Below are 11,387 nucleotides of genomic sequence, written 5' to 3'. Positions count from 1 at the left end.
AAAAATAGACTGGGGTGTAGCTCAGAAGTAGAATACCCCTGGGTTCCATCCCCAGTACCACACACATACACACACACACACACACACACACACACACAAATAATAATAATAATTTAATGACTCAAATATTATCTTAAATGCTAGAAATAATTAGTGTATTCCATCATTGTTTATGGCATTTTTTTTTCTTTAGAGGACAGCTTTTTTTTTTTTTTCTGGTGGTACTGGGGGTGGAACCCAGGGGCTTTCTACCTCCAGGCTATACTCCCAGACCTATTTTATACTTTATTTGGAAACAGGGTCTCACTAAGTTGCTGAGAGCCTCACTAAGTAGCTGAGGCTGGCTTTGAACCTGTGCGATCCTCCTGTCTCAGCCTCCCAAGCACAGGGATTACAAGCGTGCGACACCACACCCGGCTAAAGGACAGCTTTTATGTCCATATATGAAGGCATTACTACCAATCTCATATACAGAGCGAAAGGAGGAAGGAGCAGGATGAGATGCAGAAAAAAAATATACCATCTGCTGTATGTATATTTGTTTGTACCACTTTGACATCACTATAATTATAACACACAAATGAAAGCATAAAAACTTTTAAAAGCTTTTTCAAAATGAGAAAATTTTTGAAGATAAAAGGATGTTCAGCACCTTGGTTATAGCAATTGTATCATGGGTATATGCATATTTCCAAAGCCATACCGATATATACATTTAATTAGTGCAATTTGTATATTAAGTACACCCCAATAAAACAAGGTGCTTAACTGAAATATAATTGATAAGCTGGGCATGGTAGTGCACACTTGTAATCCCAGCATTCGGGAAGCTGAGACAGGAGGATGGCTGTTCACAGACAGCCTCAGCTACTTAGTGAGGCCCTTTGCAACTCAGTGAGACCTTGTTTCAAAATAAAGAATAAAACATAGGGCTGAGGATGTAGTTCGAAGGTAGAATGCCCCTGGATTCCATCCCTAATACCGTAAAAAAAAAAAGAAATATAATTGATATATAAAAAACTGTGTATGTTTAAAGTATGGTTTCAGCTGGGTGTGGTGGTGCATCCTTATAATCCTAGTACTTGGGAGGGTGAAATAGGAGGATCACGCGTTCAAAACCAGCCTCAGCAACTTAAAGAGGCCCCCTGCAACTTAGTGAGCCCTCGTCTCAAAATAAAATTAAAAATCAGGTTGGGACTATGACATGGAGGTAGAATGCCACTGGGTTCCTTCCTCAATACCAAAAAAAAAAAAATGTGGTTTTATTACTACCTTAAGACCTGTACCCCTATATGCCTTATATATTCTCACTTAGTAACTGTCTACTCAAAATCATGTCTCACCTCTAATTTTCCATGCTCCAAACATTTTTTTCTGAAATTTTCCATTTGTTAATGTCTCCTTTCTGATTCTTTGTTTTTGTAGATTTACCCATGATTAGCAAGGCTTTGGTAGAGAAAGGAGGTAAGCTCTATCGTGTTGAACCGCAAGTTTCTTCATCAGTGGGTATGGCAGGGTCAGTCACTCACCTCATGGCAGTCAGGAAGCAGAGACAGAGGAAGGGGCAGGGGACAGCATGGACCCTTCTGAGGCACATTCCCGATGCCCTGCCTTCTCCAATGAGGCACCACCCACTACGGTTTCTAATGCCTCCCAATAATGCCACCAAATCATTAATCCATCAATGGATTAATCTACTGATGAGGATCAAACCATTTCCTAAAAGCCCCACCTCTGAGCACTGCTGCACTGTGGGCCAAGCCTTCAATAACTGAATGAGTCTTTGGGGGACACTCCAGATCCAAACTATAATGTTGATGCCGAGAAGGGAGCTGGAACAGGGTCAGAGGTATCTCCTTGGATCCCCTCAAACATCGATGCTAACTGGGTTGTACAAGCCCTCTCCAGCCCCAGGAAAATGTGACTCTGAAGAGATCCACATTCTCCTCCTCTCTGGTGTATATCATAGAAGAGATATAAAAGAGAGCCGACATTTTCTGAAAAATGACTATATGCTTGGAATTGCACCTGGTGCTTATTTAATCATCAGAACAGATGTGCAATATTATTACCATTTTACAGATGAAAAGATTAAGGTGCAGAAAGGGCAAGTAAGTTGTTCAAGATCATACAACTAAGAAGCAGCTTCCGAAAAACCCATAATGATGGCAAATTTCATGTTCTTAATGGAAATAACAAGATGTGATTCTGTAAACTCAATCTCCCTGTCTTGCCAGATCCCACAATGGCAATTTCCAGTTAGGCGCATTCATTAGAAGGATCTTCCAGATCCAGGGTCCAAACACTATTGTCTCTGCAGGGTCCTGCTCACAGCTTCACTTGGACAGTTCTCTCTCCAAGTGGTCCCCCTGCTGGTGACCCTGTGGTCATCACTTCACTGCTAGCTGAAGTCAGTTTCCATCTCTGTAGGCTTGCCTCTTCTAAATGTTACATTTCAATGGAATAACATAGCTGGGCGTGGTAGTGCACACTTGTAATCCCAGGACCTGGGAAGCTGAGACAGGAAGATCTCAGGTTTGAGGACAGCCTCAACTAGTAGCGAGACTCTCGGCAACCTAGCAAGTCTCTGTTTCAAAAAATAAATATAAAAAGGGCTGAAAGTGTAGCTCAGACATAGAATATTCCTGGGTTCAATCCAGTAAAATTAATTAATTAAATTGAATAACATAACACGGTTTGGATCAGTAGTTTTCTTAGCTAGTATGCTGTGTAAATGGTAAAATATGTCCTCAAAACCATGTGAAGTGTGTAGTGAGTAATACACAACTTCATTATTACTCTTACTTAAAAATGCAGTTGTTAGAAACAGAATTTAAGGGACTATTAAAAGATTCGTGAGCTCAAAACTAACTTGGAAAAGCACTTTACTTCTGCACAGAAGGGTTGCATGCACACCATAAAATCGGGACAAGCATACTGCGCCAGCAGTTCTCGTTTTCTTTTAAATTCTCCAACACATAGCCCTCCGTGTCATCCCCCATTGGCCAGTTGAGACCTCACAATTTAACTCAGTTGGCTAGTTTCCCCCTGGGCAAATTTTTTTCTTTAGAACAAGAGATAAAGAAAATCTATACCTCTGAGAGTTAAACAGATAGACATATGTACTAAAAAGTTATAAAAGCTGTTACAAAATGGATAAGGTCAGTTTTTTATATGACCTATAACTTTGATAGAAACGATGTTTTTTTTTTTTTTTTTCTTACACAGTGCACTTCCAGGTGTGGCGGGACACACGTGTAATTCTGGTAGCTGGGAGGCTGATACAGGAGAATTACAGGTTTGAGGTCAGCCTCAGCAACTTAGTGAGACTCTGTTTCAAAAATAGAAAATAAATCCCGGCATGATAGCAAATACCTGCAATCCCAATACTTGGGAGGCTGAGGCAGAAAGATTGTATACTAGTATTGGGAAGAGGTTTTAACATGTATTAATGTACCAGTATTGGGAAAGATTTCCAATTCTGAAAATATATCGTTTGTACTAAAGAAAGCCAGGACTATCAGGAAGAAGGGACTTGTAATTTACATTTCTAAAGAGAAGGAAAGAAAGCCGGAGCCAGGGAAGAGGTCTCTTTACATTTCTAAGGAGAGACAGATGGCCTAAGGGATGGGAGGAAATCCCAGATCTCGGAGAAGCAATTTAACATATCTTGGGGATGTAACAAGAGGTGTAGAGGTCTGTGTTCAGAGATGGAGACAGCAGAAAACTGGGCTAGAGATAGGGCAACATATCTACAGATCAAAGGACCTGCCGCAAACTTCTTTAGGATAAAAACACTCAGTAAACTGGGGTTCTTGGGTATATTCAGTCGAATTGCCCCCTTGTGCCACTCTCAGGCACAAGGCTGTGACTATCTCTTATATTTCTATCTTTTTAAGAAACTTCTTTAAATCTTCAGCAACTGTCCAAGCTATGCATACTTATTCTTAGCTTAGGACAAGAACCCGTGTTTTTTTTTTTTCTGTTTTTGGTTGTTTTGGGTTTGTTGTGGTTTGAGGGAAAGTGTGTCCAGGACCCTAGCAGGGGTTCCCGGGAACAGTTTCCCCACAACCTTACTCTCCTAATCCGTGACAGATTGCAGGTTTGATACCAGCCTTAGCAATTTAGCAAGACTCTCAGCAACCTAGTGAGACCCTGTTTCAAAGCAAAAAGATTAAAAAAGACTGAGTGTGTAACTCAGATCTAGAATGTCCCAGAATTAAATCCCCAGTACCACATAATAAATAAATAAATAAATAAATAAATAAATAAATAAATAAATAAAATCACTAAATAGGGCTGTGAGTATAGCTTGGAAGTAGAATGCCCCCTGAGTTCAATCCCCAGTAACACACACACACACACACACACACACACACACACACACACACACACTCTTCAGTCCATAGCCAGGTGTGGGGTGCACATCTGTCTGGTGAGGATAGCTCAGTGGTAGAGCACTTGCCTACCATGTACAAGACCCTGGGTATAACCCCCAGTACTGCAAATAATAATCATAAGGATAATAACTGGTTATTATTATTATTACTGGTTATTAATTGGTTATTATTATTATAACCACCTTTGTTTTGTTAAGATATTCCTGGAAGTGTCTTTGTGTGTTTTCTTCTATAAACAAGAGCAGTTCTTAAGAGATGGGAGTTAGAATTTGTACTGCCTCATTCTCCAGATGTGAGGCAGTGTTATTCCACATCTTCCCATTCCCCTCACTTGTTTGCTGACGCTCTGGGGATGTGAGAGTTCCACAGATTACTCTTCAGCATGGGGGTGAGCAGCCCACCTGAGTCACAGACACCTCCAGCCGTTGGGCAAGATAACAGCTGGAGCCAGGGCGATGAAGTCATTCTTTTTACTAGTCACTTTTATCTCACAAAGGAAAGAACCTGAGTCCTCGGACCAGAAACCGGAACCAAGCGAGAGGCCCTGAGACAAAAGAAAGAGTGGAGCTGTGGTCAGTGGAGTTCATCCTGGAGCCTGACCCATCCCGACCCCTCCCACTCCCTCCACAACAGCCAGAGTAAGCTTGTGGTCACCACAGAGCCGCCGCCCTCACCCGCCCGACCTGTCCCTGCTGCCACTTCTCCTGTCTCCCTTATCTGTAGGACCTGTTAGGTAACCATGGTGATGCTCCTTAGTGCCATTAGAAATTTAACCATTTTCATTTTTACTTCTAGGCCTGTGTGTGTGCTGTGCCCTCTGTCCCAGCCCCTCTCACCAACACCTCAACGTGACTAATTCCTGCTCACCCTCAAATCCCAATTTCCACCTCTAGGAGGTGTTCCTCGGTCCGTGAGACTGACTGGGTTTTCCTTACCACCTTCATCCACTCGTGCTATAGTGGCCTATTAACTTGACTGCTCCCCTTTCCTCCTAGACTAAAAACTTCTGGTAGACACAGAATCTGTCCAACATCTGAAGTCAGTAGCTATACCAAGTGAAAAGTGCCAGATCAAGTTGTTCCCAAATTCCTTGTTCGTACAGTGAGATAATAACTGATTATGGTTGCCTGAAATTACTGAATGTTAGTGTAACTTGTTAGCAGTAATAAATAATACACTACCAAAACTAAGTGGTTTAAAACGACCACCACTGTATTCTACCTCACAGATCCCATAGGCTAGTAATCGGTGATGCCTTGCTCCTTGTATCATCAATAAATCGATTCAGAAAAACTTAGCCAATGGATGGGCTGCCAGGGAGGGTCCAATACTTCACTCATGTCTGGCATTCTGTGGGCCAGAAGGTAGGCTCACCTAGAACAGCTGACCACAGTGCTTGGCCTCTTTAGCATGGCTGTCCCACAGTAAGTAACATTTTATATGGCGGCTGACTTCATCCAGAGCAAGTATCCCAAAAGAACCAGGAGTACTGCATGACTTTTATGACCTAGCCTCAGAAATATCACAGAAGTCCCCTGTGCTATACTCTACTGGTTGGAGCAACCATAAAAACAGCCAGATTCAAGGAGAGGAAACAGTAATTCCATCTCTTGATGGAAGCAATGCCAAACGAAGACATCTGGTAAAAATGGACCATATGGAGGTATAATTTGCATACAATAAAATGCACCCATTTTAAGAATATAGCTCAATGAGTTTAACAAAAGAAAACACCTTGGTAACCACCACCACAGTCAAAATTTAGAGCATTACATTTATCCCAAAGAGTTCTCTCCTGCCCTCCTGCAGCCGATCCCCTCACCCACCCCCCACTATGAGGCAACAACTGATCTGCTTTCAGCCTTTTCTAGAATTTTGTGCGATGCAGTCATTTTACACACTTGGCTTCCTCACTTCACTAAATTCTTCTGAAATCCATCCATGTTACGGCATGTATCTGTCATTCATTCCACTTTTTGTTCATGTAGTAACCTGTTGATGGATATTTGAGTTTTTTCCAGATTTAGATCATTTTGAATAAAGCTGCTACAAATATTCATTGTCATTTCTCCCAAATAAATACCTAAAAGTGGGGTTGCTGGGCCATGCTGTGTACGTTTAATTTCATAAGAGACTATCAAATTGTTTTCCAAAATCATTTTTCTTTTCCACCAGCAATACGTGACAGTTCCAGTTACCCCACGTCCTTTGCCAGTCGTGGTTTTGTTGGTCCTTTTAAGTTTAGCCATCCTGATGGGTGTGTAGCGATATCTCACTGTGGTTTTAATTTGTATTTCCCTGATGACTAATGATGTTGAGCATCTTTTCATGTGCTAATTGGCCATGGCTATGTCTTCTTTTGTGAAGTGCCTGTCCCAATCTGTTGGTATTTGTTCTTAGTTGTTTTGTTGTTGTTTTCTAGGTTTTTATGCCAATTTTTTGTTGTCAGATGTATGTGTTGTAAATACTTTCCTCCAGACTGTGGCTTGCCTTTTCTTAATCTTAAAACTAACTAAAGAAGAAAAGTTTTTATTTAGATGAAGTCCAAATTACTACATTTTGTTTTTTGAATCATGTTTTTTTGTGTCCTATAAAAGGAATCTTCGTTGATCCATCATCAAAAAGATTTTTTCCACTGGGTGTGATGACGTAAACCTGTAATCCCAGTACTTTGGAGGCTAAGACAGAAGGGTTGGAGGTTGGAGGCCAGCCTCAATAACTTAGCAAGGCCCTCAGCAACTTAGTGAGACTGTTTCAAAATTAAAAGAATAAAGTAGACTTAGGGGTGTAACTCAGAGGTAGAATTCCTCTGAGTTCAATCCCAAGTACCACCAAAAAAAAAAAAAAAAAAAAAAAAAGGAAGGAAGGAAGGAAGAAAGAAAGGAAGAGAAAAAAGAAAAAGAAAGATTTTTTTTTCCTATTTTACTCTAGAAGTTTTACAGTTTTAGTTTTTATGTTCAGGTTTTTTTAGTTTTTATGTTCACTTTGAGTGAATTTTTTTTTATGTAACTTTTGGTCAGGGTCAAGATTCACTTTTTTTCCCAAACAGACATCCAATAGTTACCATAGCATTTGTTGAAAATATTATCCTTTCCTCATTTAGCTGTGATGGCACTTTCAGTTAAGCCACTCGACACTATACATTTTTTTCCTGGATATTTTATGTCCTACTTATCTGTATTTTCTATTGTGGTTTTTTCTATCCGCTGCAAGCATGAGCAATCCATTGCTGTTGAAGGCTCGCAGGACATTATGCATTAAAGCCCTAGGCCACGGTTATATCACCCGGCCCATATTTCTGGGACATGAAACTCTGGCTCCAGCTTACTGTCCTGGGCTCCTCTTTCCACTCAGAAAATAGAGGTCATGAAGGTAATTTTTAAAAAAAATATTTTTTTTATCTGGCTTTACTGTTTGAAAATTTAAAGTAATTTTAAAAATTACAATTGAATTTGCTCCGAGGAGATAAAGGTGTAAAAATAGAGATGTGTTATCTTTTTGCCAGAATTCTGATTATTCAACTTGGACTAAAGAGATGAGGAAGAGAAGAGAAACTGAAGAGATATGGCTCAGACTTAAAAGGAAAAACTGTGAAAGTAGGAAACCATCCCATTTTATAATATTGCAACATAGCAATGGATATTGTGTTAAAACATTGTCCCTCAGCTGGGCGTGGTGGCGCAAGCTTGTAATCCCCGTGCTTGGGAGGCTGAGACAGGAGGATTGCGCAGGTTCAAAGCCAGCCTCAGCTGGCTTAAGAGACCCTGTTTCCAAATAAAATATAAAATAGGTCTGGGAGTGTAACCCAGAGATAGAAGGGCCCTGGGTTCCATCCATCCCCAGTACCACCAAAAAAAAAACAAAAAAAAAAACAAAAAAACAAAAAACAACAACAAAACATTGTCCCTCTGAGTTCCCCACCATGTTGTGGGGGAGGGGGTACTGGGGGTCCTACCTCTGTGCTATACCTTCAGCCCAGTTTTATTTCTCTCTCTCTCTCTCTCTCTCTCTCTCTCTCTCTCTCTCTCTCTCTCTCTCTTTCTCTCTCATGTTGAAACAGGGTCTTGATAAATCACCATGCCTTCCAGGTACTTGTATTACAGATGTGCATCCCTGAGCCTAGTTTTGGGGGTTTGTTTGTTTTTATGGTCCTAAGGTTTGAACTCAGATCCTCGGCCTCATGCAGGCTAGGGAAGCACTCTGCTACTGAGCTGTATCCCTGGCCCTCACTATGTCTTCTTTTGTGTGCATGTGTGATGCTGGGCACTGAACCCAGGGGTGCTCTACCTCCAACTCCCAGCTGTATTTAATGTTTCATTTTGGAACAGGGTCTCTAGGTTGCTGAGGCTGGCCTTGAATCTGTAATCCTCCTATCTCAGCTTTCCTGAGATAGGCACCACCATGCCTGGCTCACCATGACTTCCTAAAGGTAGCATAAACATTTTTTTCTCTTAATAAAATATTTTACTTCATAACTTTTCTCTCCAAAGCACTGATTTTTTTTAATAAGTTTATCAAGAACAAAGTTTTTGGATAAGAAGTTGCAGTAGAGCTTTTCTACTTCTCAAAAGTAACTTTATTGTCAGTGAATTGGTATACTAGAGCCCGGCATGGTAGCACATGCTTGTAATCCCAGCAATCCAGAGCCTGAGATGGGAGGATCACAGTTCACAGATAGCCTTAGCTACTTAGTGAGGAAACTTAGTGACACCCTATTTCAAAATAAAGAATTAAAAATAGGACTGAGGGTGTAGCTTGGAAGTAGAATGATCCTGGGTTCACTCCCTAGTACCGCACACACACACACACACACACACACACACACACACACACACAAAAGGTATACTAGAAGTTGAAACCAGCTTGAAAAATCAAAAGGTTAATCTATAGTTCACATTTCCAAAAATTATTGTAATGTTTAATAGTAACATCTAATTGATTGCTTTATGGTCTGTTTGCAGAGAGAGTAATCTTTAGTGAAATAGGTAAAAATTAATGCAACAATAAGATTATTTATAGTTTTTTAAATTATACTGTCAACGCCAGGCGTGGTGGCACATGCTTGTAATCCCTGCGCTTGGGAGGCGGAGATAGGAGGATCACGCAGGTTCGAAGCCAGCTTTGCTGGCTTTAAGAGACCCTGTTTCCAAATATATAAATATAATTATATTTATATTTAAATATATAAAAATAGGTCTGGGAGTGTAGCCCAGAGGTAGAAGGGTTTCCAGGGTTTCCAGGAGCCACAGTACCACCTAATAATAATAATAATAATAATAATAATAATAATAATAATTATTATTATTATTATTATTATACTGTCAAAAAAAAGACCTTCAATTTTATTTTGTGGTGCTGGGGGGTTGAACCTAGGGCTTCATGCCTGCTAGGCAAATACTCTACCCCTGAACTGTATTCCCAGCCCTGTTTATATTTTTTTATTTTGAGACAGGGTCTCACTAATTGTCCAGGCTAGCCTCGAACTTGCTGGTAGCTGGGATTGCAGGTATGCCCAGCAGACCCTGCAATTTTTTAAAAAGTATCAGATGGTTAGCGACTGTTCATACCAAACAGGTTTTTTGTGGTTTGCCAAAAACAGAGAGCGTATTTGGCTGTTTCCACCATAGATACGTTGCTACCTTTACACATCATTCAACAGGGCATGGCTAACAGAAAATCAAGGTCAAACGAGGAAACTCTGGCAAATGGTTTGCATCCAGCTTCACTGTTTGACCACCAACTGGCAAACACCATAAGAAAAACTGAGCAGGAGATAAATGATAGGGTAAGAGTACATTTTTGAACATGGGCCCACTGTCTTGTAAAAGAAGCAGGCCTAAGATTTATAGGAGATGATGTGGGAAGGAATTCAAAGTGCTAAAGAATCACAAACTTTTTCCACTTGACTTTTATAAAAAAGAAATCTCCATGTTTTAAAATTTGGGGTTGGTAGCTCTTGTTCTCTTGTCTTGCATTTTCTTCTTCTCCTTCTTCTTCTTCTTCTTCTTCTTCTTCTTCTTCTTCTTCTTCTTCTTCTTCTTCTTCTTCCTCCTCCTCCTCCTCCTCCTCCTCCTCCTCTTCCTCCTCCTCCTCCTCCTCCTCTTCTTCTTCTTCTTCTTCTTCTTCTTCTTCTTCTTCTTCTTCTTCTTCTTCTTCTTCTTCTTCTTCTTCTTTTTGGTGGTGCTGGGGATTGAACCTGGGGGCATTCTACCTCTGAGCTACACCCGCAGCACGATTTTTATTCTGTGTGTGTGTGTGTGTGTGTGTGTGTGTGTGTGTGTGTGTGTTGCTGGAGATGGAACCCAGGGGCATTCTACCTCCAAGCTACACCTCCTGCCCTACTTTTTATTCTTTATTTTGAAATAGGGTTTCACTAAGTTGTGGAGGGCCTCACTAAGTAGCTGAGGCTGGCCATGAACCCTATCCTCCTGTCTCACCCTCCCAAGTACTGAGATTACAAGCATGTGCCACCACACCCAGCTCACATTTGAACACGCTTATTAAATCAGACATGGTGGTGCATGCCTGTAATCCTAGTACTTGGAAGGCTGAGACTGGAAGTGGTCAACCTCAGCAACTTAGTGAGGCCCTCTGCAACTTAGTGAGACTCTGTTTCAAAATAAAAAATTTAAAGTAGGGCTGAGGGTGTAGCTCAGTGACAAAATACCCTTGGGCTCAACCCCCAGTACCACCAAATAAATAAGTAAATAAATAAATAAATAATAAATAATAAAGTTTATTAGTGGGACATGGTGTTGAACACCTGTAATCCCAGTACTTCAGAGACTGAAGCAGGAAGATAACAGGTTCAAGAACATCCTCCACAAATAGCAAGACTCTCACCGACTTATACCATCTTTAAAATAAATAAATAAACAAAAAATTAAAAAGGCTGGAGTTGCAGCTCAGAGGTAGAATGCCCCTGAGTTCAATCCCCAGAACCACCACAAAAAAAAAAAAATTGTTTTTATTCCACAAACCCACCTA

Source organism: Muscardinus avellanarius (genome assembly GCF_963383645.1).
Source record: "Muscardinus avellanarius genome assembly, chromosome: 1".
NCBI lineage: Eukaryota > Metazoa > Chordata > Mammalia > Rodentia > Gliridae > Muscardinus > Muscardinus avellanarius.
Note: the sequence above shows the minus strand (reverse complement) of the source record.